Below are 26,250 nucleotides of genomic sequence, written 5' to 3'. Positions count from 1 at the left end.
TTTGTTTGTTCAGGAAACTCTATTTCTCCTTCTATTCTGAATAACACCCTTGGTGGATAAAGAATTCTTTCCTGCATATTTTTCCCATTCAGCATGTTGAATATTTCCTGCCACTCTTTCCTGGACTGGTAAGTTTCTGTGGATAGATCTGCTATGAACTGTTCTGTTTTCCCTTGTAGGTTAAGGACTTTTTTTTTCCTTGCTGCTTTTAGGAATCCTTCCTTGTGTATTTTGTGAATATAACTATGATATGCCTTGGCAATGGTTGGCTTTTGTTGAATTTAATGGGAGTTCTCTGTACTTCCTGGATTTTTATGTCTGTTTCCTTCCCCAGATTAGGCAAGCTTTTAGATATAATTTGTTTGAATAAACCTTCAGCCCCTTTTCCTCTCTCATCTTCTGAGACTCCTGTGATACAAATGTTATATGTTTTAATAAGTCACTGAGTTCCCTAAGTCTACTTGCATGATGCATTACCTTTCTTTCCCTCTTCTTTTCAGATTCATTATTTTCCATAAGTTTATCTTCTATATCACTGATTTTCTCCTCTGCTTCATTCTTCCTAGTTTTTATGGCCTCAACTTGGGATTGCATCTCAGTTATAGCATTTTTAATTTTGGCCTGACTAGATTTTAGTTCTTTTATTTCTGCAGCAAGGGATTCTCTAGTGTCTTTTATGCTTTTTTCACACCCAGCTAGTACCCTTATAACCATTGTTTTAAATTCTAGTTCAGATATCTTACTTATATCTATACTGGTTTAATCCTTGGCCATGAGTTCTACTTCCCATTTCTCTTTTGGGGTGAATTTCTCTGTCTAATCATTTTGTCCAGAAAAGAAATTAAGAAAGAAAAACACAAAACAAAATAAAAAAGAAGGAAAAGAAAAGAAAGCAAAACAAACTAGATCCTGGGTGTGTTTTGGTCTGCCTCTTAAAAGAACCTAGATCCCGGCCCCACAAACTGGACCAATCTCCGTAAAGGGCTGGAGCGCACAGCTGGCAGGGCATTTGGGAGAAGCCAGTTGGTTAGGCAGACTGACTCCAGACGGAGATGGCTGTGCCCTGCTGCCTTCAGGAGCCGTGTGCCCCAGGAGCACGATTCCAGCAGCACAGGGCCCCAGATCCCAGGTCCCCAAGCGGACAAAGCCCATGATCCTGCACTCCCCCTGGGACAGGTGGAAGTGAGGAGGGCATAGGACAGTGAGAACTCTCCTGCCACTGGGCACCCTGCAAGCTGTGCAGATCAGTGCACCTGCACCAGCCCTGGGAGCATCTAAGCCAGTGCAGATTGGGAGACTGCATTAGTTACTAGTGGGAGCTGACTCCAGAGCTGGAAATCTGGCTGCCAACATTGTTCTTTTTCCTCCTTGTTTCACCCTTTGCCACCAGGGAATAGGGGCCTCACAGGATAAACAGTTCTCACTGAGCCTGGCAACCCACAGGGAGCCGGACATCTATGCCCAGGCACAGACACCTGAGAATCAGCAGAGCAGACCCCTCCCCCAGAAGACTAGCTGGAAGAAAAAAGAAAGAACAAATTTATTGACTAAGCAGTACTGGAAATCTCCAGGACTGAGGGAAAATATTATGTAGAACTAGAGGGTCCTTTTTTGTTTCTTTTCCCATTATGTTTCCATTATGACTTGCTTTTATATCAGACTAAAAATTTCCAATATCTTTTCGGTTTCCCACCTTAACTACAATATTTTACCAGCTCTCCATTTTTAAGTGTTTTCCTTTTTTGACTTTCATATTTCTACAGTTACATGTCTTCACTATATTTCTCACTTCTGGACTCCCTTCAACGTATTCATTTTAATTTTGGCAGATATAAGAGATAGGGGTTTTTCTTTTTTCTTTTTTCTGCCTTGTTTTGCTTTACAATGGTGGAAGTTAGTACCTTCAAAAACACGACCAACATACACCCAGAACCAAGTGAAATACCATGTTGGTTCATTCTGTGAGATTATATTCTCTCTTCCTTCCCATTCTGCCCCCCCTTTATCTTGTTTATGTTTTGGTGGTCAATGTTGGGGTTTTCTACAAGTATTGCTGGTTTATATTAATTTGAGACTGAGCATCGTCTAACATACAGAACTTGATAAACTCAGAACCAAGAGGATCACCCTCTAAGACCCTCAGGTACACTACATTCTCTCTCCACTACCACTTCCTCACCACCACCATCCCCTCCTTTTTTTTCATTTCCCTCTTTTCTTTAATTTTTTTTCTTTTTCTTTTTTCTTCATGGTTTATGGTTTTTTGCTTTTTATTTTTACTAATTTGTTTTAAAATTTGTTTTTTACTTTAGGGGTCCTTTTGTTTTATTTTGTTCTGTTCTTTTTTCCCATTATTTTCTGTTCTCTGATCTCTTCAGAATCATCTAGGGCATATTTTACTTAGGTCATAGTTGATATTTTTGACTCATCCCACTCATACAGCCACTCTGCACTGAACAAAATGACTAGAAGGAAGAATTCACCACAAAAGAAAGAACCAGAAAAAGTACTCTCTGCCAAGAAGTTACAGAATCTGGATTTAAATATGATGTCAGAAATTCAACCCAGAGGTACAATTATAAAGCTACTGGTGGTTCTGGAAAAAAACTATAAGCGGACTCTAGAGACATTGTTATTGCAGAATTGAAATCTACTAAAGCCGAAATTAAAAATAGATTAATTGAGATGCTATCCAAACTGGATGTTCTAACTGCTAGGGTTAATGAAATGGAAGAGAGAGTGACTGACACAGAAGACAAATTGATGGTAAGGAAGGAAGCTGAGGAAAAAAGAGGAAAACAATTAAGACCCCAAGAAGAAAGGCTTGGGGAAATAAATGATAGCTTGAAAAGGAAGAATATACGTCTAACTGGGATTCCAGAAAACCCAAGAGACAGAGAGAAGGAAGCACAAAGTATATTTGAACAAATCATAGCTGAGAACTTCCAAAATCTGGAGAAGGGAACAGGCCTTCAGATCCAAGAGGACCCCCACCCCCCCAAAAAAGTAATAAAAAACTGTTCAATACCTTGATATTTAATAGTGAAACTTGCAAATTCCAAAGACAAAAAGAAAATTCTTAAAGCAGCAAGAGACAAGAGATTCTTAATTTATATGGGGAGAAATATCAGATTAACAGCAGACCTCTCTACAGAGACCTGGCAGGCCAGAAAGGGCTGGCAGGATATATTCAGGGTCCTAAATGAGAAGAACATGTAGCCAAGAATACTTTATCCTGCAAGGCTCTCATTCAGAATAGAAGGAGAGATAAAGAGCTTCCAAGATAGGCAGAAACTGAAAGAATCTGTGACCACCAAACCAGCTCTGCAAGAAATATTAAAGAGGACCCTGTAAAAGAAAGAGGACGCCCAAAGAAATAATCCACAAAAACAGGGACTGAATAGGTATTACGATGACACTAAATTCATATGTTTCAATAGTTACTCTGAACATAAAAGGGCTAAGTGATCCCATCAAAAGATGCAGGGTTTCATACTGGATAAAAAAGCAAGACCCATCTATTTGCTATCTTCAAGAGACTCATTTTAGACCTAAGGTTATCTACAGCCTGAAAATGAAAGGTTGGAGAACAATTTACCATTCAAATGGTCCTCAAAAGAAAGCTGAGGTAGCAATCCTCATATCAGATAAGTTAGAGTTTATTCCAAAGCCTGTAGTAAGAGATGAAGAGGGACAGTATATCATACATACAGGGTCTATCCAACAAGAAGACCAAACACTCATGAATATTTAAGCCTCTAATGTGGGAGCTCCCAAGTATATCAATTAATCACCAAAGTGAAGACATACTTAGATAAAAATACACTCATAGTAGTAGACTTCAACATGGCACTTCTGCAAATGACAGATCTTCTAAGCACAACATCACCAAAGAAACAAGGACCTTAAATGATACCCTGGACCAGATGGATTTCACAGATATATACAGAACTTTCCATCCAAACGCAACTGAATACACATTCTTCTCAAGTGCACATGGAACTTTCTCCAGGATAAACCATATACTGGGTCACAAATCAGCTCAACTGATACCAAAAGATTGGGATTGTCCCCTGCATATTTTCAGACCACAATGCTTTGAAACTAGAACTCAATCACAGGAAGAAATTTGGAAGAAACTCAAACACATGGAAGTGAAAGAGCATCATTTAAAAGATAAATAGGTCAATCAGAATTTTAGAGATGAATTACAAAGATTCATGGACACTAATGAAAAGGAAGATACCCTCGTACAAAATCTTTGGTATACGGCAAAAGCAGTCCTAAGAGTGAAATACATCGCAATACAAGCATCCCTCAAAAAATCGGGAAAAACTCAAACACACAAGCTAACCTCACACCTAAAGGAACTGAAGAAAGAAGAGCAAAGAAAACCTGCACCAAGCAGAAGAAGAGACATAATAAAGATTCGAGCAGATTTCAATGAAATAGAGACCAGAAGAACTGTAGAATAGATCAACAAAACCAGAAGTTGGTTCTTTGAAAGAATTAATAAGATAGATAAACCCCAAGCCAGCCTTATTAAAAAGAAAAAAGACTCACATTAATAATATCATGAATAAAAGAAGAGATACCACAACAAATACCAAGGAAATACAAACAATTTTTAAAAAGTATTATGAGCAGCTACACACCAATAAATTAGGCAATCTAGAAGAAATGGATGCATTTCTGGAAAACTACAAATTACCAAAACTGTAACAGGAAGAAATAGAAAACCTGAACAGGCCAATAACCAGGGAAGAAATTGAAGCAGTCATCAAAAACCTCCCAAGACACAAAAGTCCAGGGCCAGATGGCTTCCTAGGGGTATTCTAGCACATGTTTAAAGAAGAAATAATACCTATTCTACTAAAGCTGTTCTGAAGGATAGAAAGGGATGGAATATTTCCAACTCATTTTATGAGGCCAGAATTACCTCTATTCCAAAACCAAAGACCCCACCAAAAAGGAGAATTATAGACCAATATCTCTGATGAACATGGATGCAAACATTCTTAACAAATACTAGCCAATAGGATCCAACAATACATTAAGATTATTCACCATGACCAAGTGGAATTTATCCCCGGGATGCAAGGCTGGTTCAACACTCGTAACACAATCAACCTGATAGATCACATCAACAAGAGAAAAAACAAGAACCACATGATCCTCTCAATAGATGCAGAGAAAGCATTTGACAAAATACAGCATCCATTCCTGATCAAAACTTTTCAAAGTGTACGGATAGAGGGAACATTCCTCAGCATCTTAAAAGCCATCTACAAAAAGCCCACAACAAATATCATTCTCAATGGGGAAAAACTGAGAGCCTCTCCCCTAAGATCAGGAACACGACAGGGATGTCCACTCTCATCACTGCTATTCAACATAGTACTAGAAGTCCTAGCCTCAGCAATCAGACAACAAAAAGAACTAAAAGGCATTCAAATGGGCAAAGAAGTCAAACTCTCCCTCTTCACAGATGACAAGATACTGTACATAGAAAACCCAAAGACTCCAACCCAAGATTGCTAGAACTCATACAGCAATCCCGCAGTGTGGCAGGATACAAAATCAATGCCCAGAAATCAGTGGCATTTCTATACACTAACAATGAGACAGAAGAAAGAGAAATTAGGGAGTCAATCCCATTTATAATTGCACCCAAAACCATAAGATACATAGGAATAAACCTAACCAAAGACATAAAAGATCTATACCCTAAAAACTACAGAACTCTTCTGAAAGAAATTGAGGAAGACACAAAGAGATGGAAAAACATTCCATGCTCATGGATTGGAAGAATTAATATTGTGAAAATGTCAATGCTACCCCAGGCAATTTACACATATAATGCAATCCCTATCAAAATACCATGGACTTTCTTCCCAGAGTTGAAACAAATTATCTTAAGATTTGTGTGGAATCAGACTGACCCCGGGGCAGCTGGGGAGCATGTCAACTCTGGCCCGGAGGAGGCTCATGCGGGATTTAAGCGATTCCAAGAGGACCCACCTGTGGGTGTCAGTGGCATGCCATCTGTAAACAACATTATGCAGTGGAATGCAATTATATTTGGACCCAAGGGGACACCCTTTGAAGATGGTACTTTTAAACTAGTAATAGAATTTTCTGAAGAGTATCCAAATAAACCACTAACTGTTGGGTTTTTATCCAAAATGTTTCATCCAAATGATATCCTTCAGAACTGATGGAGTCCAGCATATGATATACCTTCTATCTAACATCAATTCAGTCTCTGCTGGATGAACCAAATCCAAACAGTCCAGCCAATAGCCAGGCAGCACAGCTTTATCAGGAAAACAAACGAGAATATGAGAAAAGAGTTTTAACCATTGTTGAACAAAGCTGGAATGATTCATAATAGACAAATTGTCTGTTAATTTTTTTCATCATTGTTGTGTATAATTAACCTTTCAGTAGAAAGGCTAACAAATTTTAAGTGCCATAAGTTTTAAGGATTCTGCAGAAAAAAAAAAAGTCCTTCAGTTTAGAAGCTACAAAAGCTTGTATATCTTGATTATTGTACTTTTTATTGCATGGTGTGAACTAAGTTATTGCTTACATAAATTTGTAATATATCCTGTTTGTATTTTTTTCCAAGTGTATAATGTTGGTGCAGAGTTTTCATGACAGAATGATACACATTTTGTAAATCTGAACTTTTTTCAAATAAAAAAAAAGATTTCTGTGGAATCAGAAAAAAACCCGAATAGCCAGGGGAATATTGAAAAAGAAAATCAGAGGCAGGGGCATCACAATACCAAATTTCAAGTTGTACTACAAAGCTGTGGTCATCAAGACAGTGTGGTACTGGCACAAAAACAGACACATAGATCAATGGAACAGAATAGAGAATCAAGAAGTGGACCCTCAACTTTATGGGCAACTAATATTCGACAAAGGAGGAAAGACTCTCCACTGGAAAAAAGACAGTCTCTTCAATAAATGGTGCTGGGAAAATTGGACATCCACATGCAGAAGAATGAAACTAGACCACTCTCTTTCACCATACACAAAGATAAACTCAAAATGGATGAAAGATCTAAATGTGACACAAGATTCCATCAAAATCCTAGAGGAGAACACAGGCAACACCCTTTTCGAACTTGGCCACAGTAACTTCTTGCAAGATACATCCATGAAGGCAAGAGAAACAAAAGCAAAAATGAACTATTGGGACTTCACCAAGATAAGTATCTAAGATCTATAAGGAACTTATGAAACTCAACACCCAAGAAACAAACAATCCAATCATGAAATGGGCAAAAGACATGAATATATATTTCACCAAAGAAGACATACACATGGCCAATGAGCACATGAGAAAATGCTCTGCATCACTTGCCATCAGGGAAATACAAATCAAAACCACAATGAGATACTCCCTCACACCAGTGAGAATGGGGAAAATTAACAAGACAGGAAACAACAACTGTTGGAGAGGATGTGGAGAAAGGGCAACCCCCTTGCACTGTTGGTCGGAATTTGAACTGGTGCAGCCACTCTGGGAAACTGTGTGGAGGTTCCTCCAAGAGTTAAAAATAGAGCTACCCTGTGACCCAGCAATTGCACTACTGGGGATTTAGCCCAAAGATACAGATACAGTGAAAAGCTGAGACATCTGCACCCCAATGTTTATAGCAACAATGTCCACAATAGCCAAACTGTGGAAGGAGCCTCGGTGTCCATCAAAAGTTGAATGGATAAAGAAGATGTGGTCTATGTATACAATGGAATATTACTGAGCCATTAAAAATGATGAATACCCACCATTTGCTTCGATGTGGATGGTATTAGAGGGTATTATGCTGAGTGAAGTAAGTCAATCGGAGAAGGACAATCATTATATGGTTTCATTCATATGGGGAATATAAAAAATAGTGAAAGGGATTATAGGGGAACAGAGAGAAAATATGTGGGAAATATCAGAGAGGGCGTCAGAATATGAGAGACTCCTAACTCTGGGAAACGAACAAGGGGTAGTGGAAAGGGAGGTGGGCGGGGGGTTGGGGTGACTGGGTGATGGGCACTGAGGGGGCACTTGACGGGATGAGCACTGGGTGTTAATAGTATATGTTGGCAAATCAAACTCCAATAAAAAGTATACAAAAAAAATAAACTTGGATATTAATTTGGGGAGAATTGACCAAAAAAGAGAGAGAGAGAGAGAGAGAACTTAGGTCCCAAAATAAAAAATAATAAAAGAAAAGTAAACAAAAATATACATATAAATATATAAATTTAAAAGTTGTAAATTAATAATTAAAGGTTTTTTAAAGGAATTTTAAAAATAGGAATAAAATGAAATTAAATAATAATAAAATAAAGAATAAAAGCAAAAAGGAAACTAGATCCTGTTTTCCCCTTACAGTTAAAGCTTTGCAGTAGCCTATGGTCAGTAAACTTGGTACAAGCAAGTTGATCACGCTGGTCTTCTGGGGGAGGGGCCTGTTTTACTGATGATCAGGTGGAATTGCCCTAGCGGAAATGCAACTCCTGGGCACAGTGGTGTGCGCCTTCGTGTAAGCAGCTCCAGCCTCCACGAGGTGGCAGTCTTTTGCTCCCTGAAAGCTTTTAGTGCTGATTGATGGGATGAATATGTCAGTGCCCAGCTCTCTAGCCCTGGAGGTGAAAGTCTGCATCCCCCATCTTCAGTGAAACCTCACAGAAGAGCAATCAATCACTCTTGTGTCCCCTGTTTTTGTCAGAACCCTGCATTCACCCTGCCTGTGTCTGAGCTTTTTTTATCTTAGGCCTGTGACTGAGTTTCAAAACTCCAAATTTTAGGGACTTCCGTGGCTTGGACCCACACTGTTTCTGTGAGGGAGGGTCTCATCATGCTTTTGCCATTTGCCAGCATATCACAGGAAAGCAGTTGCAGGACTGAGGTTCACAGTTCACAGTTTATGGCAAAACAGAGCAGACAGCTGACACCAAGACTCAGCCAGTATCCCTGTTCCTATGCCTGGGAATAGTGCTGCACTTAAGCACCACTCATTCTTCTTGGAATCCAGGGGATAGATTCCAAGACATCAGACAATGGTGTCACACCTGGGATTCTACCCCAGCTTGTCACCTGAGCACCTGTAAGCCAGGAACATCCCCAACCACAGCAAACTTCTAAAAGTTCAGATTTTGTGCTCTGCTGTGTATGATACTTTACAGTATCCTCCATAAGGAGGCTTCCTCCCTACTGCTGTAGACACAGCAGTATCTCCCCCAATTCAATTCTCCACACCTCCTGCTTTCCAAAAGGTAGTCACTTTTCTACTTGTAGACTTGCAGTTTTTGTCCTCTCAGACCTCTGATTGATTTCTTGGGCATTCAGAATGATTTGATAACTATCTAGCTGTGTTTGAGGGACAAGACAGGCTTAGGGTCCCCCTAATCCTCTGCCATCTTAACTCCTCCTTTTACACATACATTTGAAGACATCTATGCCACTGTTAAAAAGAAAGAGATAGTTCTATTTTTACTGACATTGAAGGCTTGCCACAAATATTAAGTAAAAATCCATTAGATAAAAAAATCCATTGCAAAACATATACATTATGATTCCATTTGTATTTTTAACATGCTGGATGGATGATGGATGGATAGATGGATGGATGGGAGGAAGGAAATATTTTATATAGGCATAGAAAATGTCTGGAAAGAGACACAAATTTAATATTGTTACCTCTGGGGAATGAGATGTGGAAAGGAGAACAGAAGATATATATCATTTTTGTTGGGTCAAGTAACAAAAATGTAGTCAGATCCCTAGTCACACGAAAGTTTCCAAAGTAGTTAAGAAATAAGTTCAAAAGAGATCAAAAGGGAATGGCCAGAGACTGAGTAAAATACATTTTAGAGTTTCCTGAGCTAAGGTAGGAGAGAGAGAAAAGGGTGGTTTTCAAATATGGAAAAGAGGTCTACTAAAAACAAGGAGAGGTAAGTATCTAACAGAAAATGAGCATGAACAGGTACTTCTTGAAGGCAGAAGATCAAATGGCCAATAGATGTAAGAAAGAAAAAGTTTCACTTACTGGTAATGAAAATATTTTCATATGTGTCTATCAATTCAGTAAAATTTTTAACAGACAGTATTCAATTTTAAAAAGGGAAGATGTAAGAGGTACTTTAATACTTTGCTGGCAGATGTAAATTGGTAAAAACTGTTAGAGAAAGCAATGTGACAATGTGATTTCTAAAAAATTAAACTTCAAAGAACTTATCACAATTGTGATGAGATCACTACTTACGTGATGCTGTTTAACACATACCTCTCCTGCTGAAGTAAGTTCCATGGGAAAAAAAAGAGGCCATGGTCTTCTTCTCCACTGTATCTCGAGTACCTCACCTAGAAACTGGCACATTGTAAGCCCCCAGTAAATCAACCCATGGTTTCTGATAAGTTGCAAACCACAGTTTAAGGACACTGATACTAAATCTATTCTGATGCCTGAATTAATAGAGCTACAAACAACAAATAGTACAAGATGACGTGAAAATCTTCCATCTCTTAAGAATTACCCAAGTTCGGGGCACCTGGGTAGTTCAGTGGTTGGGCTCTGCCTTTGGTTCAGGTCATGATCCCAGGGTCCTGGGATCGAATCCCACAAGAGGCTCCCTGCAGGAAGTCTGCTTCTCCCTCTGCCTATGCTTCTGCCTCTCTCTGTGGCTCTCTCATGAACAAATAATTAAAAAAAAAACAAAAAGAATTACCCAAGTTCAAAGTAGAATTATTCACAGATATGCCAGCCACAGGGTTCCACCATTTCAACTATTATGCCGTCACTGTCCAGTCTCCTGCCCTCTTATATTTCTGTCATAGCTACCCCCAAAAATCCCCAAACTAACTCATCTACACTCTGTTTCTATACCTGGACTGATGAGTGCTCCTGAAGAGAATGGATACAGGATTCTGTGACAGGGTGGAGACAAATTCAAGATATCCAAGCTTTTCTTGGCTCACTATGATATGGTGATATGCTAGGCCTCTAAAAAGCTCCTCTTTTCATCCTTCTCAAATGCTATCCCAATCCCTCATTGATCGCATCAGATGGGACCTTCTTCAAAATCTTGTGCTCCCACAATTTCATCAATCCTGTCCCTTTCCCTCCTCTCAATGGAAGAGCTACCTTCCTTTCTCTAAGGCCAGTCTTTTCCACTCTTTCACTCTGGAGCCCCCACCCTTCTGCTTCCTTAGCAACTATGTATCATCAAGTTCTATGCCATCTACATGTGAATGGGCTCGTTTCCTATATTCAAAACTAAACATTATTAACAAGATTATCTTCTGTCTAAGATTATCTTCTATCTGTCTATAAGGAATACTCTCTCCTTCCCATTGTAGCCAAGCCTCTTCAAAGTATATACCATATTCGTCATCAGTCCTTCTTGAAAGTGCTTACTCCCCAATCCTCTACAATCTGCCTTCTCTCCTCCTGCTGCACTGATGTCAATCCGTCACTGACCTCCTAATTGCCAAATCTAATGAACATGTTTTTTACAATGTTTTATAGTGTCTGTTATCTGATTACAAGAGGGGTACACATCATGAACAAAGTTATGCCATATGACAAGAGAGAAAAACTTGCACCGTGTAACAGGCAATGAATAAATTGTCCCTAACAAACATAGTGATCTTACAAGCAAATTAAATATATAACCCAAAAGAAAAATGTAAAAAGGGTATAAAGGAGCAAGTCTCAGGAAAAATGCAAATAGCTAACACACATGAAAAAAAACACTCAGCCTTCCTAGTAATAAGAGAAATGTAAGTTACATCAGTCAGATATTATTTTTCACCTATCAAACTTGTAAAAATTAAAAAGACTGTCCATCCTCAGCAAGGGCATACAGAAAAGCACTCTCTGTGGTTAGAATGTAAACCTTCCTGGATGTCACTCTGGCAAAACCTATTCACATCTTTTAATGTAAATATCCCTTGTCCCAATAATTCCTATTAGAAAGCTATCCTGCAGAAATATTTGTGCAGGTATATCTATATCTACATCCATTTTGAGCACTCCACGAAGATGTTTATTGCAGCCTTGTGTTGCGTGGACTAGGGTAATAGGCAAAGGAGATAGAGATATATGGCAGAATAGATGGCACAGTTGGAAGATCAGGGCAACAGGAATTGCTGATTAATTGGATGTGCGGAGGTGAGAGAAGGGGAGGCATCAAGGGTGACCCTAGATTCTTGGCTAGAGCAGCTGAATGGATGATGGTGCCATTTTGCTGAGATACGGAGGGCTGAGGGAAAGGGCTAGGGATCCAAGAAGAGTCAGGAGTCCCATTTTGGCCATGCCACATTTAATATCTATTTGACATCCAAGTAGAGATGTCATATAGGCCATTGGATATATGAGGATGCAGCTTAAAAGTAAGGCTTGAGGGACTCCTGAGTGGCTCAGTGGTTAAGCACATCTGCCTTTGGCCCAGGTCGTGATCTTAGAGTCCTGGGATCTAGTCCCCCATCAGGCTCCCTGCATGGAGCCTGCTTCTCCCTCTGCCTATGTCTTTGCCTCTCTCTGTCTCTCATGAATAAATAAATTTTTAAAAAAAGAAGAAAGAAGAAAGGCTTGAGTCAGACATCTAAGTGTGGGAATGATGAGTATATAGATAGACAGCATTTAAAGCCATGGGGCTGGATGAGTGCTTTCAGGAAGATTCTGGGTGTTTTGCTTTGTTTTGTTTTGTTTAAAAAAATTTTTTAGGGATACCTGGTTGGCTGAGCGTTTGAGCAGCTGCCTTCGGCTCAGGTTGTGACCCCAGGGTCCTGGGATCAAGTCCTGTATCAGGCTCCCCGCGGGGAGCCTGCTTCTTCCTCTGCCTATGTCTTTGCCTCTCTCTATGTCTCTTAGGAATAAATAAATAAAATCTTTAATTTTAAAAAAAATATTTTATTTATTTATCATTTGAGAGACAGAGCACAAGGCAGCAGGAGGGACATAGGGAGATGAAAAAGTAGACTCCCCTCCAAACTGGAGCCCAATGCAGGACTCGATCCCAGGACCTGAGCCAAAGGCAAAAGCTTAACCGACTCAGCCACCCAGGCGCCCCCTGGAAGATTCTGGATGGAAAAAAGTACATGGAAAAAAGTACATGGACAAAAAAAAGTACGTCACTCCAATATTCAGAGGTTGAGGAGATACATTTAGTAGATGAGGTTAAGCAGAAGTTTTTAATACAGACTTTAGTTTTAAGAAGTTAATACACATTAAATGGTGGGAAATCACATATGTACCACCACATCAAAGGACCCAACTCCTTCCAATCCTGTCTTTTAAGGAATTCTAGGGGTTTCTTTCTTTGTGAATATTTCAAAACACATTTTTTTAAAGATTTTATTTATTTACTTATTTATTTGACAGAGAGAGAGAAGAGAGAGTACAAGCAGGCGGAGCGGCAGGGAGAGGGAGAAACAGGCTCCCCACTGAGCAGGGAGTCCAATGCAGGGTTCAGTCCCAGGACCCTGGGATCATGACCAGAGCTGAAGGCAGATGCTTCACTGACTGAGCCACCCAGGAACCCTCAAACCACATTTAAAGACAATCATACTTTTATTCTTTTTTGTTACATCGTGGTTTCCTCACACTGTATAATTCTCCCAGAACAAAACTAAACTAGTCAAGTACCACACGCATAGCACTCAGTAATAGCTTTTCCATAAAGCTTATAATCCAATAACCACCTCATGCCTGAAAAGCTAAGGGAAATGCAAGGACAGAAGCCAAACTCATGCCGCCTTTTATTCTTTCGGGGTGGTCACTTCCCTGTTACACAGTAACTTTCCCCAGCTGCTCGCTGAGCTCACCAAATGTCTGAAAGGCCTCAAGACATCTGACAATCCACATCCTCTCCTCTCAGTGCTAGTCTCCCTTCCAACCAACAAAAAGCACAGACTCTTTACATGCTTACTTTAGAAGTTTCCATTCAGAGACTCATGCCTTCAAAAAAGAGAGAAGTACTTCCAATTAGGTCAAAGTTGTCATCAGGAATGCAGCCTCAAAGCAAAACTTAGCAGAAGGAAAGCCGTGTGGGACCTGAGCTTTGGGGCAAACTTACAGGGGTAAGGTGACAGACGAGGGGCTGTTTAAGGTCCGGGAGAAACCAAGAACCATATGATCCTCTCATTAGATGCAGAGAAAGCATTTGACAAAATACAGCATCCATTCCTGATCAAAACTCTTCAGAGTGTAGGGATAGAGGGAACATTCCTGAACATCTTAAAAGCCATCTATGAAAAGCCCACAGCAAATATCATTCTCAATGGGGAAGCATTGGGAGCCTTTCCCCTAAGATCAGGAACAAGACAGGGATGTCCCCTCTCACCACTGCTATTCAACATAGTACTGGAAGTCCTAGCCTGAGCAATCAGACAACAAAAAGACATTAAAGGCACTCAAATTGGCAAAGAAGAAGTCAAACTCTCCCTCTTCGCCGATGACATGATACTCTACATAGAAAACCCAAAAGCCTCCACCCCAAGATTGCTAGAACTCATACAGCAATTTGGTAGCGTGGCAGGATACAAAATCAATGCCCAGAAATCAATGGCATTTCTATACACTAACAATGAGACTGAAGAAAGAGAAATTAAGGAGTCAATCCCATTTAAATTGCACCCAAAAGCATAGGATACCTAGGAATAAACCTAACCAAAGAGGTAAAGGATCTATACCCTAAAAACTAGAGAACACTTCTGAAAGACATTGAGGAAGACACAAAGAGATGGAAAAATATTCCATGCTCATGGAGTGGCAGAATTAATATTGTGAAAATGTCAGTGTTACCCAGGGCAATTTACACGTTTAATGCAATCCCTATCAAAATACCATGGACTTTCTTCAGAGAGTTAGAACAAATCATTTTTAGATTTGTGTGGAATCAGAAAAGACCCCGAACAGCCAGGGGAATTTTAAAAAAGAAAACCAGAGCGGGGGGCATCACAATGCCAGATTTCAGGTTGTACTACAAAGCTGTGGTCATCAAGACAGTGTGGTACTGGCACAAAAACAGACACAGAGATCAATGGAACAGAATAGAGAACCCAGAAGTGGACCCTGAACTTTATGGTCAACTAATATTCGATAAAGGAGGAAAGACTATCCATTGGAAGAAAGACAGTCTCTTCAATAAATGGTGCTGGGAAAATTGGACATCCACATGCAGAAGAATGAAACTAGACCACCCTCTTGCACCATACACAAAGATAAACTCAAAATGGATGAAAGATCTAAATGTGAGACAAGATTCCATCAAAATCCTAGAGAAGAACACAGGCAACACCCTTTTTGAACTCGGCCACAGTAACTTCTTGCAAGATACATCCATGAAGGCAAGAGAAACAAAAGCAAAAATGAACTATTGGGACTTCATCAAGATAAGAAGCTTTTGCACAGCAAAGGATACAGTCAACAAAACTAAAAGACAACCTACACCATGAGAGAAGATATTTACAAATGACGTATCAGATAAAGGGCTAGTTTCCAAGATCTATAAAGAACTTATTAAATTCAACACCAAAGAAACAAACAATCCAATTATGAAATGGGCAAAAGACATGAACAGAAATCTCACAGAGGAAGACATAGACATGGCCAACATCCACATGAGAAAATGCTCTGCATCACTTGCCATCAGGGAAATACAAATCAAAACCACAATGAGATACCACCTCACACCAGTGAGAATGGGGAAAATTAACAAGGCAGGAAACCACAAATGTTGGAGAGGATGCGGAGAAAAGGGAATCCTCTTACACTGTTGGTGGGAATGTGAACTGGTGCAGCCACTCTGGAAAACTGTGTGGAGGTTCCTCAAAGAGTTACAAATAGACCTGCCCTATGACCCAGCAATTGCACTGCTGGGGATTTACCCCAAAGATACAGATGCAATGAAACGCCGGGACACCTGCACCCCGATGTTTATAGCAGCAATGTCCACAATAGCCAAACTGTGGAAGGAGCCTCGGTGGATAAAGAAGATGAATGGATAAAGAAGATGTGGTTTATGTATACAATGGAATATTACTCAGCCATTAGAAATGACAAATACCCACCATTTGCTTCAACGTGGATGGAACTGGAGGGTATTATGCTGAGTGAAGTAAGTCAATCAGAGAAGGACAAACATTATATGTTCTCATTCATTTGGGGAATATAAATAATAGTGAAAGGGAATATAAGGGAAGGGAGAAGAAATGTGTGGGAAATATCAGAAAGGGAGACAGAACATAAAGACTCCTAACTCTGGGAAATGAACTAGGGGTAGTGGAAGGGGAGGAGTGCGGGGGGTGGGGGTGAATGGGTAACGGGCACTGGAGGGGGCACTTGACAGGATGAGCACTGGGTGTTATTCTGTATGTTGGTAAATTGAACACCAATAAAAAATAAATTTATTAAAAAAAATAAAATAAGCTCCGGGAGAGCACAAAAGACCGCCAATTCCTAGAATGGCAATGTCATTCATTAATTCATTTAACAAATATGAGTTAAGCACCTATGATGTGCCAGGCTCTGTTATGGGTGCTGGGGTCTACCAGTAAATAAAACAGAAATCCCTGCCCACAGGGAGCTTACATTCTGGAGGGAGGAGGGACAAGAAAAAAGAAAGAAAAATGAAAAAATGTATTATATTCAAGTAATAAGGTAGGGAAGGGTCATATAGAATGTTCAGGGATGGGGTTTTAAGTTTCAATAGCGTGGTTTGGGAAGGCCTCACTGAAGTTTGTATTTAAGTACAAACTCCGGAAGGTCAGGTCGGATTTCAAGTGCCTCAGGAAGTTGTTTTGTTGTGTGCTCCAGTTCCACCATCATCAAAGCTTGGGCCTTAAAGGCCTGGTATCCCCAGCCTAGCACCAATCCTTGTTCATCTCTTGTACTTAAGAGAAAGAGCTCCAAAGAGCCAGACCTTGCCCTTAAAGAGGTTAATGACCTTCCAGGTGGAAAAACAACAAAGAAGGATGTGAAGGGCTTTCCTGAGGTATAAACAAAGTGATTTAGGACAGGGTAACTGGTAATCCAGTTCCAGGGAAAGTAACTGTATGTCCAGTAAGGCTGTCCCAAAGGAGAGGACCTTAGAGCTAGATCTTGAGAGATGAATAGGAGCTCACAGCAGGAGAGTAGGTATGGGTGGCAAGTTAGCTTTTCAGGAAAAAGAAGCCATTTGAGCAAAGGTCCAGAGATGGAATTAGTGAGGCTATTTTTTCTTCGGTATGGTCCCTGCCTCCAGTACTCTGTCCACCGCAGGATAAAACAAGCACACACTCACCCTCAGGCTCTCTGGGCTGACTGTTGGGAAATCCTTATCACTTACCACACCCTCATTTCTTCCCTAGCCAGCAGGAAAGGCAGAAGTTGAGTCAGGCGCACATCCCTAGAATCCAGAGGGTAGTAACCCTCTCCTCACTTCAGGACAATCCCTACTGAGCTAAGAGCCCCAGAGGCTTCATTCAGCCAGGTACATTCAGGGCTGTGTCCTTATAGTAATAAAGTGGCAAGTGGTCCCCTGTTAGAAGTGAAATGGTGAAGGAGGGTCAGATTATCAGTGAGAGAAGTGGGTCAAAGTCTCCACAGCACATCTGAAATGGAGTCAGGGACCAAAACTCAGGTTTCAGCTTGGAAGGGCAAGTTTCAATCATTGAGTCCTTACTTGTGAGCTATTTAGTGTTCCTAAAATCTCAGACAGCAGAAGCGGTGGGGACAGGGGATAGGAACACAAGCTCTGCAGCCACATGGCCCAGTTTGGTGATTTGGGGCAAGGCAGCTAAATCTCTGATTTTCCTTTCCATCATAACATGGTTATAACTGTAGTGTCTGCCGCACAGAGTTACTATGAGGATAATATGAGATAAGTGTGTAAAGAACTTATCAGAGTACATGGCTCAATAGAGCCTAACAACCATTATTAGTAGCATTAAGGGGGAAGAGCTCCAAGAGCATCAAGCAGAATGCCACATTGACTCACTGACCAATTATCGCAGAATAGGCCTCCAAGGTCCATTTCACCACTCTGACCTAAAGTGAGGCACCTAAAATTATGTTAGCAGAAATGTTCATCCCCTGCCAGAAGTCTCATAAGCCAAGTTGGTGGTCTTTTTCTACTTGGATTCTAGCAGGTGCTAAAAACAAACAAACATGTAAAAAAACAAAACAGATTTAAAAAAAAAAAACCTAGAACTGCAACAAAAAAACTTCATCAGGGCCTCAATTCCTTGCATTGTTCTCTCCACAGCCCAGTGGGGTAAACACATTAGGTCATTAACACCTTAATATTAATGGGTTTATGAGGAGTGGGAGTAGGGAGCTGAAAGAACAGAAAAGAAGCCAGTTAAAAATAAGAGGTCCAGGAGGCAGTGACGATTAATTTCTGTCACAACTGTACAAGATCTAGGGTCAACCCTGCCAAAATCAATATTCTGGAATGCTAGGTCCTCTGGTCCTAAAGGAGCAGGGTACTTAGTGGGGGAAGAAAATATTGGTTAATGAAAAACAGATCACCTGTTCCTTCACCAGAATTCTAACCAAATGATTTCACGGCCAAAAAACCCCTAACTATCTCATTCAACTTTGGGGGCTGGAGGAACAGGTTTCCTGGCCCTCTACAAACCATCACAGGGGATAAGAGCATTCTGTGCCCCTTCTGAGGGCCCTGGGGACCCTCTTCCAGGAGCAAACCTCCAACGCCTGCTCCAAAGGCGGCAAGATAAAGCAGTTCAACTCCAGAGCACACAGCTGGGTCCCCTGCCCCAAGCTCAGGGGGAGCCCACTGAGGCGAGACTCCCAGCCAAGCCGCCTCCAGCCTTTACCTTTGGCGGACCTACAGAGGCCAGAGAAGCTGACGCCGCGAGGTCCGAGGTCCGGAAGCGGGGCGAGACCGAGACCCGGCGCGATGGCCAAGCGCTGAGAGAGGAACCACCGAAAAGGTGACTCGACGTCTCCGAGGGTGCAGTTCCCGCTGGGAGCTCGGCCCCACCCGCCCCCAGGGCCGGCTCGGGAGGGGCTCCAGCCGGGGCTGGCGGGAAAAGCCGAGCCACTCTGCTTGAGGCGAGACCCGGAGGAGGCAGAGCCCCGAGGGGTACAGCCTCCGTTAGCGACCGGTGGGCCAGGGAAGGGGCCAGAAGAGGCCCGAGGGAACGCAAACTGGCGGGGAGGGGCCGCCCCAAGCAGACAGGAGTCAAAGCGTGGGGGGTGCGGTCCAGGGAGGCAGACAAGGGAGACGGGACAGGCGGTCAGCCAGGGAGAAGGAAAGATTGGGAGATCACAGACGGGGGGCGGGGGCAGGGAAGGGCGCAGATCCCTGAGATAAGGGTGGGGGGGGCGCTTAGGCAGAGAAAAGCAGGGAGGGGCCCGGGAGGAGCCCGGGACCCAGGGCGAAGGGGCGGCCCCCGGCCGCAGAAGTACCTGTCACCTGCAACAGGTGCCACGAGAGGGTGAGACGTCCCAGCGTCCCAGTGCCGGACTCAACGGAGGGTCTCCGGCTCCTGGAAGACTGCAGTCCTGCTCCGCGGCCGGCCCTACTCACCCTCCCGGTAGGCGGAAAAAGCTGCAACTTTCCCTGGAGCGGGGAGGAGCTGGACTCTTAAAGGGGCCGCACAGCTCTCTGGGCCCTTTAGTAGGGGGCTGCGCCACCCAAAGTGTACTCTGAGAGCCAAAGACTTTTAAGTCACTAGAGGGATACCCTCCTGGGTTAGGAAAAGAAGCTTAAGGGCCGAGGATTGGGGTCTAAGACTGGACGTGGCCCCCTTTTCACTTCCATCTGTGGCCACTCAGATGATAAATCTCCTGCCTCTTCCGCTTAGCTGAGCCAAAAGTTGTCAAACTGTCGTGTCCTTATAAGAAGATGAAGACTCTAGACCATATGATTTGGGAAGATAAAATACGATACCATTCGGATCCTTTAACTTTCAGGCCAATAACAGCGGCAAATAAAAGCGTCTGTCTAAAATAGGAATGTTTGAGACAAAGGACCTAAACTAAAATTCATACATACACAGAGACACAAATGTTTAAAACATTCAACTCACTAGTAATCAAATAAGAGCAGATTAGAACAATACTGAGACTCTTTGGCAAAGTATTTGTTTGTTTTTATCACATTTAATGAGAAAGTAGCTACCAAAAACAAAGTTCTTTCATAATTGCTGGTGGGAGAGTGTGTTGATTAAAAACCCTTTTAGAAGGCATGTGGGCAATATACGTCATTAGACTTTAGAATATTTATATCTACCCAGTAATTGTAGATTCCTGTCCCCCCCCCCACTTGCCTTCTCATCAGCCATTAACCATGCTCAATTAAACATCCCAAGTCTACCATCTTAAAAAAAAAAAGTCCTCCCTACAAACTAGATACTTCTCCAGCTCCTCTTTATGGGCAAATTTATTGAAAATGTACTTTGCAGGTACATTTGCAATCTCTATTCTCTTCTTCTCACCTACCAATTTGGCATCCTTCTCCAACACTCTACTGAAATTGAGCTCAACAAAATACCCAACCAATGAATGACCCCCATGTCAATAAATCTATGTAAATAAATAAAAAAATAAAGTGGAGGGATGCCTGGGTAGGCTCAGTGGTTGAGTGTCTGCCTTTGACTCAGGTGGTGATCCCGGGATCCTGGGATCAAGTCCCACATCCAGCTCCCCGCAGGGAGCCTCCTTCTCCCTCTGCTTATGTCTCTGCCACTCGTTCTGTGTCTCTCATGAATAAAAAAATAAAATCTTCTAAAAATAAATGCATGAATAAATAAATGGGATATTTTTAATTATTATCTTGCTTGACATCTTCCCTACATTTAGCACTATTAACTATTTCCTCCTACTTGAAAGTCTTCCTGTGACATTTGTAATTCCATAGCCTTGCTTTTCCTCCTACCCTTTTGCCCTCTCCTCTGAAGCATTTTGTAGATTCTACTTCTGCTATCTAACCTCTGATAGTCAGACATGCTCAGAGCTAGGCTGCATATATTGTCTCGCTAAATGATCTCTTTCACTCACTTGGCTTTAATTACCATCTATATGACCACAGCTATGATTTTATAGCTCTATCCAGAACTCTTCACTGAACTCTGTGTTCTTGACATCTCCATTTGGATGTCTTGCAGACATCTCAAATTCAACACATCCAAAGCTGAACACCCCATATTTTCTCTTAAATTTGCTCTTCCTCCAGTGTTTCCTATCTCAGTAAATGATAACATGCCACCCAAGGCAGAAACTTGACACCTAGCATAGTACCTGGCACATATTAGGCCTTCACTAATATTTATATAATGCATGAATGAATGTGTCCTAAGGAAAACAGATATACACAAATTTTTTGTACAACTATGCTAATCCTAGTATTACTTAGAATAATAAAATACTAAGAAAAAACCTAATGGTTCAATGCTTAAGTAAATTTTAATAGAGTCATACAATGGAATATCACATAGCCAATAAAACTGACATTTACGCATAGGTTATGACAGGAAAATGCTTATGCTCTAATATTGATAGAAAGTAGGATACAACATTTAATATAAAATATGATCACAACAGTTAATGAAAATGGGTCGATTTGCCTGGGAAAAAGATTAGAACAAAATCTGCAAAATACTAGTAGTGGCTGTCTCTATGTGATGGAAATAAATGAATTTTTGGTTGTCCTCCTACTTCTCTGTATTTTTCAACTTTGTTATAATGAGAACCGTATGGCTTTGACAATATAAGTAATTGTTTTTGAAAAAGCTTGGGAAAAAATAATTTTAAAAATTTTATTTATTTATTTGAGCAGACACCCTGCTGAGCACGGAGCCTGACATGGACTCGACGTCACTACCCATGAGATTAAGGCCTGAGCGGAAACCAAGAGACAGATACTTAACTGAGCCATACAGACTCCCCCCCAAAAAATCATTTTAATTCTAACAGACAAAACAGTAAAATTTAGCTCCCAGGTTCTACCCAAAATTTGCTTCCATATTTTAGCCCTCCAGTATCCCATGCACTGCCTGAAGTGTGAAGAAAAGCCACTTCAAAAAGGAAATCCTTTTGTTAGCTTTGCTGACTCAGCCCTCAGGACCTGTGCTCAGCCCTAGGCTTTGCATATGCTCTATCTCCCTAACCTGGCCTGTGGGAATTTAGACCACGCACTTTTCTGCTCCTTTTTTTGCAGATGATGCTTGCAGAAGCTGGAAACACCCTCAGCCAGGAGGGACTCCAGAAAACATTTTAGTCCAATCCCCTTATCCCCAGCAAAATTTCCAGATATTTTGGGGTTTTTTTTGTGCAGTTTCTCACTCTTTAACATCCACCTCATTAAACAGGATGTGAGAATCTGACTCTTTTACCCTATGACAGTCTCCGTGCACCAACTGCAAATACACAGAGAAAGACACACATAAACAATGAACCAAAACAAAGTTAGGCAATGGCCTATTCCCACAGACTCTGTGCTGTCCATTTCTGTTTGATCCTCCTTGCTTGCCACCAGGATTCTGTGCTCAAATTCTTATAACCAAATATCATGAGGGGTCCAGTATAAGCAAACCCATGTTGTAACATGTATCAGAATTTCTTTTTGGAGCACCTGGGTGGCTCAGTGGTTGAGGGGTCCTGGGATTGAGTCCCGCATCAGGCTCCCCAGAAGGAGCCTGCTTATCCCTCTGCTTATGTCTCTGACTTTCTCTCTGTCTCTCATGAATAAATAAATAAAATCTTTTAAAAAAAGAATTTCTTTTTAAGGCTCAATAATACTCCATTGTATAAATATACCACATTTTGTTTATCAGTCAGTTGATGGGCATTTGAATTATTTCCATCTTTCAGCTATTGTGAATGCTGCCATGAACATTGGTGTACAAGTATCTGAGTCTCTGCTTTCAATTCTTTTGGCATATACCTAGAAGTGGAATTGCTATATTATGTGGTAACTCTATATTTAGCTTTCCAAGGAATTGCCAAATTGTTTTCAACAGCAATGCACAAGGATTCCTGTTTTCCCATATCCTCACAAAAATGTGGTATTTTCTGGGGAGTTTTGTTTGTGGTTTTTTTATATAATAGCCATCCCTAATGAGTCCGAAGTGATATCTCATTTTGGTTTTGATTTACATTTTTCCCAATGGCTTGTGATGTTATTCATCATTTCTTGTGCTTATTGTTCAACTTATATATTTTCTTTAGAGACATATCCAAGTTCTTTGCCCATTTTTGAATTCCATTTGTTGTTGTTGTTGAGTTGTGGGAATTCATTACATATTCTGGGTATTAATCCTTTATCAGATATATGCTTTGCAAATATTTTCCCCCATTCAGTGAACTGTCTTTTCATTCTCTTGATAATATCTTTTGATGTGCAAAATTCTTTAAGTTTAATGAAGTTCAATTTATTTATGTTGTTGTCTGTGCTTTGATGTCATATCCAAAAAAATCATTGCCAAATCCAAAGTCTATATGTTTTCTTCTAATAGTTTTATAGTTTTAAGTCTATGATTAGGTCTTTGATCCATTTTGAATTAGTTTTTGTGTATGTTGTAATTAAGGTCCAACTTCATTCTTTTGTATATGGATATCCAGTTTCCAGTTATCTTTTTTTTTCAGTCTTTGAAAAGACTGTCCTTTTCCCATTTTCTTGTTATTTTTGTAAAAATTTATTTATTTATTTTACAGAGAGAGAGAGAGGACATGCAAGAGCAGGGGGAGGGGCAGAGGGAGAGAGAGAAAGAATCCTCAAGCAGAATCTGCACTGAGCCCGGAGCCCAAATGGGGCTCAATCGCAGGACCCGGAGGTCATAACCTAAGCTGAAATCAAGAGATGGCCACTTAAAGAACTGAGCCACCCAAGTGCCCCTTTCCATTATCTTGTTATTTTATTTTTTTTTTTATTTTTTTTATTTTTTTTTATGTTTTTTTTTTTTAATTGGTGTTCAATTTACTAACATACAGAATAATACCCAGTGCCCGTCACCCATTCACTCCCACCCCCCGCCCTCCTCCCCTTCTTCCACCCCTAGTTCGTTTCCCAGAGTTAGCAGTCTTTACGTTCTGTCTCCCTTTCTGATATTTCCCACACATTTCTTCTCCCTTCCCTTATTTTCCCTTTCACTATTATTTATATTCCCCAAATGAATGAGAACATGAAGTAAGTCAGTCGGAGAAGGACAAACATTATATCTTGTTATTTTAAATGATGAACATCAAAGTGCATTTTCATAGTTTCGAAAAAATAATGAACAATACTAAAATTGACTATATTTTTAGACTGCATAACATGAAATTTCAGTAAATACATGATTATCACAAAATTTAGACATTGCAGGACAATGGAAACAGGGACTTATGGAATATTATTCTATGTATACTATGTAAAGTCCTGTCCTATAGTGAATGATTGGATTCAATGAGTTGTTTGATTTTGTCACATTGAGGGAGTTCTGGCTAGTGCAAACTAGTAAGATGGAGATTTTCCTCAGCCCCAGGTGATAGGATGCATCAATATTGAGCAATTACTCTTTTATAAAAGTGTTAAATATTTCAAAAATACATAAATGTATAGAGAATAATATAATAAGGATATGCCCACTACCTAGCTTAAGAAATAAGGCATTACCACTGCAATTGAAGCCCTTTGTATACACCTCCATCCTGAGGTTTTCACTATTTCACTACTCACCAGATTCGATCTTGATCTTTTTCCATGCATATCTTTATACATTTACTACATGTGTCTATCCCCAAACTATATGTAGTACTTTATATAAACAGTTTCACTCTGTATGTACCTTCTGCAATTTGCCGTCTTCACTCAACATTATGCTTAGGAGATTTATCCCTGTTTATATATACAGCTTTAATTCATTCATTTTCACTGCTGTAGAGAATCTCAGAGTTAAAGATAATGTAATTTATATTTCTGTTCTCTTATTGATCAGGTACTTTTCAATTACCAAAATCTTAATTCTGGATGTCAGGAGGCTTCCCTCCCCGCCCCCCACTTCATTTACTGTTGGGAAATAGTTTACTTCTGTAAAAAAAAAAATCAGGTTTCCTGACAAAGCAAATTTAGTACACTAATGATCTATAGTGAGTGTATGGTGTAAAAAGTAGATTCAGTCTTTTATTCAGTCAAGATTAGGATCTCTCCACCTCCATACAATTGACACTTTGGACTGGATGATGTTTTTTTGTGGGGAGCTATCCTGTGCATTCTGGGATGTTTAACAGCATCTCTGGCCTCTACCCACTAGATGCCAGCAGTGTTAACCAAAAATGCCTCTAGATATTGCCCAATGTCCTTAGTTGAGAATCACTGGCCAAGATGTACTGAGTACCCATTGTATGTGAAGCACTTTAGTAGGTGCTATGGGAAAAAAAGAAGAAAATGAATAAACACTGAAAACAAGTCCCTTCATTCAAAGAAATGTACTGAGCATCCACTATGTACAAAGTATACTGTGCTAGGCCATAGGATTTTGGTGGCCCTTTCCTCAAGGAGTTCATAGTATATTGCGTGAGGTGGAAGGAAGCAGAAAAACCATAAAATTATAATACAGTGTGGAAAATACAAAGCTGAGGAGATGCACAGGACATGTAGAAGCACATAGGAAGGCTACTTATATCCTTGTGGGGAGTGGTTAGTGAAGAGTCTTTGGAAAAAGTAATACCTTCTCTGAATCTTAAAGAATAAGTAGGGCCAACCTAGACTAAAAAGGCATTGCAGGCAGAAGAATAGCATAAGCAAAAACTAAAAGGCTAGAAACACCAGGTCTATGCAAAGGAAGTAAGTACAATAAAGTTGGTGTTGCTGAAGCATAAAGTGTAAAGAAAAAATGACAAGAGATGAGGCTAGAAAGATGGTGTATTAGTTTTCTAGGCCTGCTATAACCAAATAGCACAAAATTAGTGGCTTAAAAAACAGAAAGTTCAAGTGTCACAGTTCAGGAGCCTAGAAGTCTGAGATCATAGTGCAGAGAGAATTCTTTCTGAGGGCTGTAAAAATCTGTTCCATGCCTCTCTCCTAGATTCTGGTGGTCTCTTGACAATCTTTGGCCTTTCTTGGTTTACATAAGCATTACCCTGATCTCTGCCCTCATCTTCACATGGCATTCTCCCTGTGTGTGTGTCCCTGTGCCCATATTTCCCCCTTTTTATAAAGATAACAGTCATATTTCATTGGGGCCCAACCAAATGACTTCATCTTAACTAATTACATATGCAATGATCTTATTTCCAAATTAGAGTACAT

At 40.6% G+C, this 26,250-nt stretch overlaps 1 protein-coding gene and 1 pseudogene across 8 annotated transcripts in view; one reads left to right on the top strand and one right to left on the bottom strand.

Annotated features, from left to right (window-relative positions):
• Nucleotides 1-19,810, bottom strand: part of SYTL4 (synaptotagmin like 4) — a 79,665-nt gene extending 59,855 nt beyond the window's left edge. For 2 of the 8 annotated variants that reach the window (XR_012026566.1, XM_072817409.1), the window contains exons 1-2: nucleotides 19,428-19,810; nucleotides 18,833-18,926 (exon numbers count right to left, since the gene is read on the bottom strand). The gene's annotated coding sequence lies outside the window, so the exon portion shown is untranslated. The remainder of the gene's footprint in view (nucleotides 1-18,832; nucleotides 18,927-19,427) is intronic. The other 6 variants (XM_072817411.1, XM_072817412.1, XM_072817413.1 and 3 more) reach the window with 4 other exon arrangements.
• On the top strand, nucleotides 5,962-6,696 carry LOC140627465 (ubiquitin-conjugating enzyme E2 B pseudogene; annotated as a pseudogene).
• Nucleotides 19,811-26,250: the final 6,440 nt, after the last annotated feature.

This window comes from Canis lupus, chromosome X (genome assembly GCF_048164855.1).
Source record: "Canis lupus baileyi chromosome X, mCanLup2.hap1, whole genome shotgun sequence".
Taxonomy (NCBI): domain Eukaryota; kingdom Metazoa; phylum Chordata; class Mammalia; order Carnivora; family Canidae; genus Canis; species Canis lupus.
The sequence above is the reverse complement of the archived record's forward strand: the minus strand, read 5'-3'. Positions and strand labels throughout refer to the sequence as shown.